The sequence below is a fragment of the Oncorhynchus tshawytscha genome, unplaced genomic scaffold, assembly GCF_018296145.1.
Source record: "Oncorhynchus tshawytscha isolate Ot180627B unplaced genomic scaffold, Otsh_v2.0 Un_contig_1709_pilon_pilon, whole genome shotgun sequence".
NCBI classification, from domain to species: Eukaryota; Metazoa; Chordata; class Actinopteri; order Salmoniformes; family Salmonidae; genus Oncorhynchus; species Oncorhynchus tshawytscha.
In genome coordinates, this window is record NW_024609511.1 from 22,501 (window position 1) to 31,759 (window position 9,259).

At 45.0% G+C, this 9,259-nt stretch overlaps 1 protein-coding gene across 1 annotated transcript in view; it reads right to left on the minus strand.

Moving 5' to 3' along the window:
* LOC121844989 (guanine nucleotide-binding protein G(I)/G(S)/G(O) subunit gamma-13-like) overlaps nucleotides 1–5,503 on the minus strand; it is a 21,335-nt gene extending 15,832 nt beyond the window's left edge. Inside the window, exon 1 of the mRNA XM_042315624.1 lies at nucleotides 4,862–5,503. The gene's annotated coding sequence lies outside the window, so the exon portion shown is untranslated. The remainder of the gene's footprint in view (nucleotides 1–4,861) is intronic.
* Between the last annotated feature and the right edge of the window lie 3,756 nt (nucleotides 5,504–9,259).

Below are 9,259 nucleotides of genomic sequence, written 5' to 3' on the forward strand. Positions count from 1 at the left end.
TGTTGGGTGGTTTGGGGATGTAGGATGGTTTGGGGATGTAGGATGGTTTGGGGATGTAGGATGGTTTGGAGGATGTGGGACTATTTGGGGATGTGGGATGGTTTGAGGATGCAGGATGGTTTGGAGGACTTAGGATGGTTTGAGGTTGTAGGATGGTTTGGGGGACTTAGGATGGTTTGGGGATGTGGGACTATTTGGGGATGTGGGATGGTTTGAGGATGGTTTGAGGATGGTTGGGGGATGGTTGGGATATGGTTGGGGGATGTACGATGGTTTGGGGTAGTTCTGAGGATGCAGATTGATTTGGAGGATGTAGGATAGTTTGGGGATGTGGAACAGTTCGGGGAACATAGGGGTGTTTTGGGAATGTAGGATGTTTGGGGATGTAAGATGATTTGAGGATGTGGGATGGTTTGGGGATGTGGGATGACTGACTCAAAATCATTGGCCACTTTAATACATGGATATTCTATTCACTTTAATAATGACACTTTACTAATGTTTACATATTTTACAATTCTCATCTCATATGTAAATACTGTATTCTATACCATCTATTTTATCTTGCCTATGCCGCTCGGTCATCCATATATTTATATGTATAAATTCTTATTCCATCCTTTGCTTAGATTTGTGTTTATTAGGTAGTTGTTGGGGAATTGTTAGATTACTTGTTCATATTATATACTGCATTGTATTTTATACCATCTTACTCTATATCATCGACTGCATCTCATATGTATATACTGTATTATCACTAGCCACTAACTATGCACTTTGTTTTACTCATCTCATACTGTATTCTATACCATCTATTTTATCTTGTATGTGTACCATCACTCCATATATATGTACATATTTTGATTTACATTTGTGTTTATTAGGTAGTTGTTGGGGAATTGTTAGATTACTTGTTCGATATTACTGCACTGTCGGAACTAGAAGCACAAGCATTTCGCTACACTCGCATTAACATCTGCTAAACATGTGTATGTGACCAATAACATTTTGATTTGATTTTGATTTGAGTGGTACACCACCTCAGTCATCGGCTTCCTCAATAAATGCATCGATGACGTCGTCCCCACAGTGACTGTACGTACATATCCCAACCAAAAGCCATGGATTACAGGCAACATCCCAACCGAGCTAAAGGCTAGAGCTGCAGCTGTCAAGGAGCAGGACACTAATCCGGATGCTTATAAGAAATCCCGCTATGCCCTCAGACAAACCATCAAGCAGGCAAAGCATCAATACAGGACTAAGATTGAATCCTACTACACCGGCTTCGACACTCGTAGGATGTGGCAAGGCTTGAAAACTATTACAGACTACAAAGGGAAACACAGCCGTGAGCTGCCCAGTGACGAGGGCCTACCAGACGAGCAAAATGCCTTTTATGCTCACTTCGAGGCAAGCAACACTGAAGCATGCATGAGAGCACCAGCTGTTCCGGACGATTGTGTGATCACGCTCTCCATAGCCAATCTGAGCAAGACCTTTAAACAGGTCAACATTCACAAGGCCGCGGGGCCAGAAGGAATACATTTGCATACCGCCCCAACAGATCCACAGATGACAAAATCTCAATCGCACTCCACACTGCCCTTTCACACCTGGACAAAAGGAACACCTATGTGAGAATACTGTTCATTGACTACAGCTCAGCGTTCAACACCATAGTTGCCCTCAAAGCTCATCACTAAGCTAAGGACTCTGGGACTAAACACCTCCCTCTGCAACTGAATCCTGGACTTCCTGACGGGCCGCCCCCAGGTGTTAACGGTAGGCAACAACACATCTGCCACGCTGATCCCCAACACGGGGGCCCCTCAGGGGTGTGTTAGTCTCTTAGTCCCCTCCTGTACTCTCTGTTCACCCACGACTGCATGGCTAGGCACGACTCCAGCACCATCATTAAGTTTGCTGACGACACAACAGTGGTAGGGCCTGAACGATGGTCGTAAAGTCAAATGTTTTGATTTGTTAGGGCAAAAACAAAGCCATCAATTAGGCCAATAAGTAAGGCCTTATGATGTATGTAATGTGTTGTCATGGTTTGATTGTATTATAACATCCCCCCCCCTAGGGGACTTACTTGGGGAGCAAAAGCCACAGGCCTTTAAAAAGGTAAGAAACAACCATATCTTTGTCACTAACAAATACAGCCACGGGTGGTAAACAATTTACTCAAAAAGAAAAGGCACCTTGGGAAATATGCAAATGACACTCTTTACAGCATGCAGTGTTAAAACGTCCCAAAATGATTTTCTGTGAAAACTACAGGTGTTAATGAATTACACTGGGAAAGAGTCTAGCACTAGTTAAAGAGAGTCCGGTTGACTGTAAATCAAGGGTTTTTGTTTTACACTGTCGGTGTTGATATTAACTCTACAGCAGAGCTTTCCAAACACCACAGTCGAGTTCCTTTGAACACTGCCAGAGTTAAATGAGGAGCAACACTTTAATGTTGTTATTTTAAACACCACATCAAGTAGGACTTTATTTTTCACTGACCAATAGTGTACATGTTACACTGGCCAGAGTTAATTGTACACCATTTATTATTTTTTATTGTTGCTGTGTGTCTGTCCCCACCGAACGACCCGGACTGACTGTCCTGTGTCGATAGTCATGACATCTCTAATGTGAAGGTCCTATTCTGTCTGATAACTGAGACTAACTATTGGTCTGTCTGGACACAGCAGCCGGGGAGGTTTTAGAGGGTTTAGACAGGGAGAACACACACACACACACACACAGAGGAATAATCATCACGATGTAGCCTGTGAAAATGTTGTATCAATCAATTAAGGATCAATAACGGTCTGAAGGGGGGGGGGGCAGCCAGGTCACCCGTGATACAGGTCAGTGTTCGACGTCCGTCTACGACTGAGGAACGCCGGGATGTGACATGGAAACCAGGCCGCCAGGGGCAACGGTGAGCTAAGCAGGTGAGAAACGGTGACAAAAGTAGGTTTTTTGTTCTGCTAGAGTGTTGTGGACGAGCTTATTCATCTGCCTCTGAGTCCAAACGTTGCAGGTTCAAATCCAGCAATAGAAAGTTGTTTTTTTTATTTAAAAAAAAAGTTTTTTAAGCCCATCCCAAACCTTAACCCTTACCTTAACCCTTCAGGGTTAATACCCTGTGTGGATCACTTGGTAGAGCATGGTGCTTGCAATGCCAAGGTTGTGGGTTCAATTTCTTCAGGGGACCAGTAAGAAAACATATATATTCACGACTGTAAATTACTCTGGGTAAATGTTTAAAAAAAATCGGACTTTGAAATTTGACTTTTGCAAATCATTTCTAAATTTGACATCAGAGAAACACGGATGAATGTTGAATTCTGACATGAAGACTGTGAGAGCCAGTTGGAATCTGTCCCACGGCCTGATAACTGAAGAGGAACACTGATGAATGTTGAATTCTGTCTCGGCCTGATAACCGCGGCCTGATAACTGAAGAGGAACACTGATGAATGTTGAATTCTGACATGAAGACTGTGAGAGCGAGTTGGAATCTGTCTAACCCTAACCCTGATAACTGAAGAGGCCAGGTGAGGAGGAGGAGGAGGCCAGGTGATGAGGAGGAGGAGGGGCCAGGTGAGGAGGAGGAGGAGGTGATGAGGAGGAGGAGGCCAGGTGAAAAGGAGGAGGAGGCCAGGGGAGGAGGAGGAGGAGGCCAGGTGATGAGGAGGAGGAGGGGAGGAGGAGGAGGAGGTGATGAGGAGGAGGAGGCCAGGTGAAAGGAGGAGGAGGAGGCCAGGGGAGGAGGAGGAGGAGGCCAGGTGAGAAGGAGGAGGAGGAGGCCAGGTGAGGAGGAGGAGGAGGAGGCCAGGTGAGGAGGAGGAGGAGGGGGAGGAGGAGGAGGCCAGGTGAGGAGGAGGAGGAGGCCAGGGTGAGGAGGAGGAGGCCAGGTGAGGAGGGGGAGGCCAGGTGAGGAGGATGAGGGAGGAGGAGGCCAGGTGATGAGGAGGAGGAGGCCAGGTGAGGAGGAGGAGGAGGAGGCCAGGTGAGGAGGAGGGGAGGCCAGGTGAGGAGGAGGCCAGGTGAGGAGGAGGAGGCCAGGTGAGGAGGAGGAGGAGGAGGCCAGGTGAGGAGGAGGAGGAGGAGGAGGTGAGGTGAGGAGGAGGAGGCCAGGGAGGCCAGGGAGGAGGAGGAGGCCAGGTGAGGAGGAGGAGGAGGCCAGGTGAGGAGGAGGAGGAGGAGGCCAGGTGAGGAGGAGGAGGAGGGAGGCCAGGGAGGAGGAGGAGGAGGCAGGTGAGGAGGGGGAGGCCAGGTGAGGAGGAGGAGGAGGCCAGGTGAGGAGGAGGAGGAGGAGGCCAGGTGAGGAGGAGGAGGCCAGGTGAGGAGGAGGAGGAGACCAGGTGAGGAGGGGAGGAGGCCAGGTGATGAGGAGGAGGAGGCCAGGTGAGGAGGAGGAGGAGGAGGCCAGGTGAGGAGGAGGAGGCCAGGTGAGGAGGAGGAGGAGGCCAGGTGAGGAGGAGGAGGCCAGGTGAGGGGGAGGAGAAGGCCAGGTGGGGAGGAGGAGGAGGCCAGGTGAGGAGGAGGAGGAGGAGGAGGAGGAGGAGGAGGAGAAATCCTCGTTTTATGTAACGTCCTCTGTTTCATCCCTCTCTGCTGAGTATGGAGGCGGAAGGAGTGAGAAACTGAAATGGTAATTTCCAACCCAAAGCTCCCCTCGTTCATCGATCGATCGTGCGGATGTTCGTCTGTGAGGTCTGAGTCTAAACAACATTCTGTCAGCACATACCATGTCAACACAAAAGCCCATCTGATATACAAAGCTGTGAAAAGCTGACAAATTAAATCGTCATTTTATGTATCTTTTACTATCCATTTTAATCACACCGCTTACCTCACTGATTTTTGCCGGTGGTAGCTGTTGCTCAGACCGGCTCCGTTTTAGGCTACCGGCGTCGGTATTTCGGTAAGGTGAGACGCGTCCCTCTGTTTCCTAAAATACCGGGAAGTGCCCGGGACTTTTCCGCGTCAAGTGGTTTCTGTTGTGTTTTGCACACTGCGCACTACCAGTTCTCTCGCTCCGTCCAAATGGACAATTGGCCAATGTGACGGTTTAAATCCGCAGTCTGAAGTATATTCTACCGGCGATGACGGGATGTTGAGCACTAGATAGTCCTCTTTCCTTCTCCGGGATTTAGTGGTCGGTCAGTCCGTTACTATAGAGCCGTGGGGCCGGTTTCCAGTTGGGTTGTCGGGCGGTTCTCTCTCTCTCTGCAGAGGCCGGGAGATGCTGAGGAAGTTACTGTAACGGGGAATGGCGGGGATAAGTCGCAAGCTGGCTGTTCACTCCCTGCTGCTGCTGAGCGGAGCTTCAATGTGTGTGTGTGTCCGTGCGTGCGTGCTTAAAAGTGTGTTTCCCCGAGGATGGTTAGTTAGATGAGGCGAGTGAACCAGTCAGGAGAGGAGAGAGCTTGCTCTGTAAACTCTCTATTTCTGCCTTGTTGACTGTGGAGGGAGAGGAGGGGAGAGGAGGAAGGGGGACGAGAAAGGAGGGGGGAGATAAAGAGGAGGGGAGAGGGGAGGGGGCGAGAAAGGAGGGGGAGATAAAGAGGAGGGGAGAGGGAGGGGGCGAGAAAGTAGGGGGGAAATAAAGAGGAGGGGAGAGGGAGGGGGCGAGAAAGGAGGGGGGAGAGGGACTGAGGGGGGGATGCGCACATACCCAATCCCTCTTCCCCATCTCTCCAACCTGGTCTCAGAGAATTACGTATTATTCTGTATGTAAATCTTAGACACTCTATTTAATATGATGTTATGTTACTGTATGTAAATCTTAGACACTCTATTTGTCTGATATGTCTCTGATATGTTATGAATTACAAAATGTACAATTGTTGGGGATCAGCAAAAACGTATGATATGTTACGAATTTCCAATTTGTAGTTAAATAAAAATACATAATTGAAAACGTTAGCTAGGTGACTAGATGGCTAACGCTAACGTTATCCAGTTCTAGGAGTTAAGGGTTAGTTAACATGCTAACGTTAGCTAGGTGACTAGATGGCTAACGCTAACGTTATCCAGTTCTAGGAGTTAAGGGTTAGTTAACATGCTAATGTTAGCTAGGTGACTAGGTGGCTAACGCTAACGTTATCCAGTTCTAGGAGTAACATGCTAACGTTAGCTAGGTGACTAGGTGGCTAACGTTAACGTTATCCAGTTCTAAGAGTAACATGCTAACGTTAGCTAGGTGACTAGGTGGCTAACGTTAACGTTATCCAGTTCTAGGAGTAACATGCTAACGTTAGCTAGGTGACTAGGTGGCTAACGCTAAGGTTATCCAGTTCTAGGAGTTAAGGGTTAGTTAACATGCTAACGTTAGCTAGGTGACTAGGTGGCTAACGCTAACGTTATCCAGTTCTAGGAGTTAAGGGTTAGTTAACATGCTAACGTTAGCTAGGTGACTAGGTGGCTAACGCTAACGTTATCCAGTTCTAGGAGTTAAGGGTTAGGGTTAAGGTTAGGAGGTAGATTTTGCCTATGCTGCTCTGTACCATCACTCATTCATATATCCTTATGTACATATTCTTTTCCCCTTACACTGTGTATAAGACAGTAGTTTTTTGGAATTGTTAGTTAGATTACTTGTTCGTTATTACTGCATTGTCGGAACTAGAAGCACAAGCATTTCGCTACCCTCGCATTAACATCTGCTAACCATGTGTATGTGACAAATAAAATTTGATTTTGATTAAACGTTTAGAGGAAGGGTTAGCTAACATGCTACCGTTAGCTAGTTCTGGGAGTTAAGGGTTAAGGTTAGGAGGTAGGTTAATTAAAGGGCTTTAGGGTTAGGGAAAGGGTTAGCTAACATGCTAACGTTAGCTAGTTCTGGGAGTTAAGGGTTAGGGTTAAGGTTAGGAGGTAGGTTAAAGGGTTAGGGTTAGAGGAAGAGCTAGCTAACATGCTAACGTTAGCTAATTCTGTGAGTTATGGGTTAGGAGGAAGGTTAAACGGTTAGAGGAAGGGTTAGCTAACATGCTAAGTAGTTGAAAAGTGGCTAAAAAGTAGGAAGTAGGTGCAAAGTTGCTAATTAGCTATAATGCTAAAGTTGTCCGTGATGAGATTCGAACACCCATCCATCCACCCAGACATAGCTACCTACCCACCCACCAATCCACGCACACCAACCACCCTCAATAATGTTTGACTGAAGTAACCTGCTATCTTATTAAGTGACCATTCAAAAGGTAACATATAAGAATTTGAGTGACCCGGGATGTACATTTAAAATGCTTCGTCGAGTCTATGACCCAGGATCTCCCATTTAAATGTATGCATGCGTGTCTATGACCCAGGATGTACATTTATAATGTGTGTGTGTAGTCTATGACCCAGGATGTACATTTACAATGTGTGTGTGTGTCTATGACCCAGGATGTACATTTATAATGCTTGTGAGTCTATGTGGATGTACATTTGTGTGTGAGTCTATGACCCAGGATGTACATTTATAATGTGTGTGTCTATGACCCAGGATGTACATTTATAATGTGAGTCTATGACCCAGGATGTACGTGTGTGTGTGTGTCTGTGTGTGTGTGTGTGTGTGTGTGTGTGTGTGTGTGTGTGTGTGTGAGTGTGAGTGTGTATGTGTATGTGTGTGTGTGTGTCTGTGTGTGTGGATGGTATGTGTCTGTGTCTGTGTGTCTGTGTGTCGATGTGTGTAATGTGTCTATCCTGTCATAACACCAGTCTGTGTATAATGTGTGTGAATCTGTGTGTGTGTGTCTGTGTGATGTGTGTGTGTGTGTGAGTGTGTGTGAGTGTGTGTGTGTGTGTGTGTGTAATAACATAATGAATCTATCCTGTGTAACACCAGTGTAGATATGTGTGTGAATCTATCCTGTGTGTGTCTGTGTAATGAATCTGTCCTGTCTGTCTGTGTTGGTGGACCCCATTCTTCCTCATCCCCCATTGCTACACTGTGGATTTCTGCCCTAATATGGATGGTATCCACTAGTCTCCTGCTTGCTGTGCTCCTCTCCAACCGGGCACATCGTCTTTAGGACCAAGGAAAAGAGACCGGATTTATGTTCCTTCTCTAACATCCATGCTGCTGGGTTTATTAATGAATCTATCCTCATCATAACACCAGTCTACTAGATATAATGAATCTATCCTCATCATAACACCAGTCTACTAGATATAATGACATAATGAATCTATCCTCATCATAACACCAGTCTACTAGATATAATGAATCTATCCTCATCATAACACCAGTCTACTAGATATAATGACATAATGAATCTATCCTCATCATAACACCAGTCTACTAGATATAATGACATAATGAATCTATCCTCATCATAACACCAGTCTACTAGATATAATGACATAATGAATCTATCCTCATCATAACACCAGTCTACTAGATATAATGACATAATGAATCTATCCTCATCATAACACCAGTCTACTAGATATAATGACATAATGAATCTATCCTCATCATAACACCAGTCTACTAGATATAATGACATAATGAATCTATCCTCATCATAACACCAGTCTACTAGATATAATACTAAGATATCATCATAACACCAGTCTACATAATGAATCTATCCTCATCATAACACCAGTCTACTAGATATAATGACATAATGAATCTATCCTCATCATAACACCAGTCTACTAGATATAATGAATCTATCCTCATCATAACACCAGTCTACTAGATATAATGACATAATGAATCTATCCTCATCATAACACCAGTCTACTAGATATAATTGAATCTATCCTCATCATAACACCAGTCTACTAGATATAATGACATAATGAATCTATCCTCATCATAACACCAGTCTACTAGATATAATGACATAATGAATCTATCCTCATCATAACACCAGTCTACTAGATATAATGAATCTATCCTCATCATAACACCAGTCTACTAGATATAATGACATAATGAATCTATCCTCATCATAACACCAGTCTACTAGATATAATGACATAATGAATCTATCCTCATCATAACACCAGTCTACTAGATATAATGAATCTATCCTCATCATAACACCAGTCTACTAGATATAATGACATAATGAATCTATCCTCATCATAACACCAGTCTACTAGATATAATGAATCTATCCTCATCATAACACCAGTCTACTAGATATAATAACATAATGAATCTATCCTCATCATAACACCAGTCTACTAGATATAATGATTCTATCCTCATCATAACACCAGTCTACTAGATATAATAGAATCT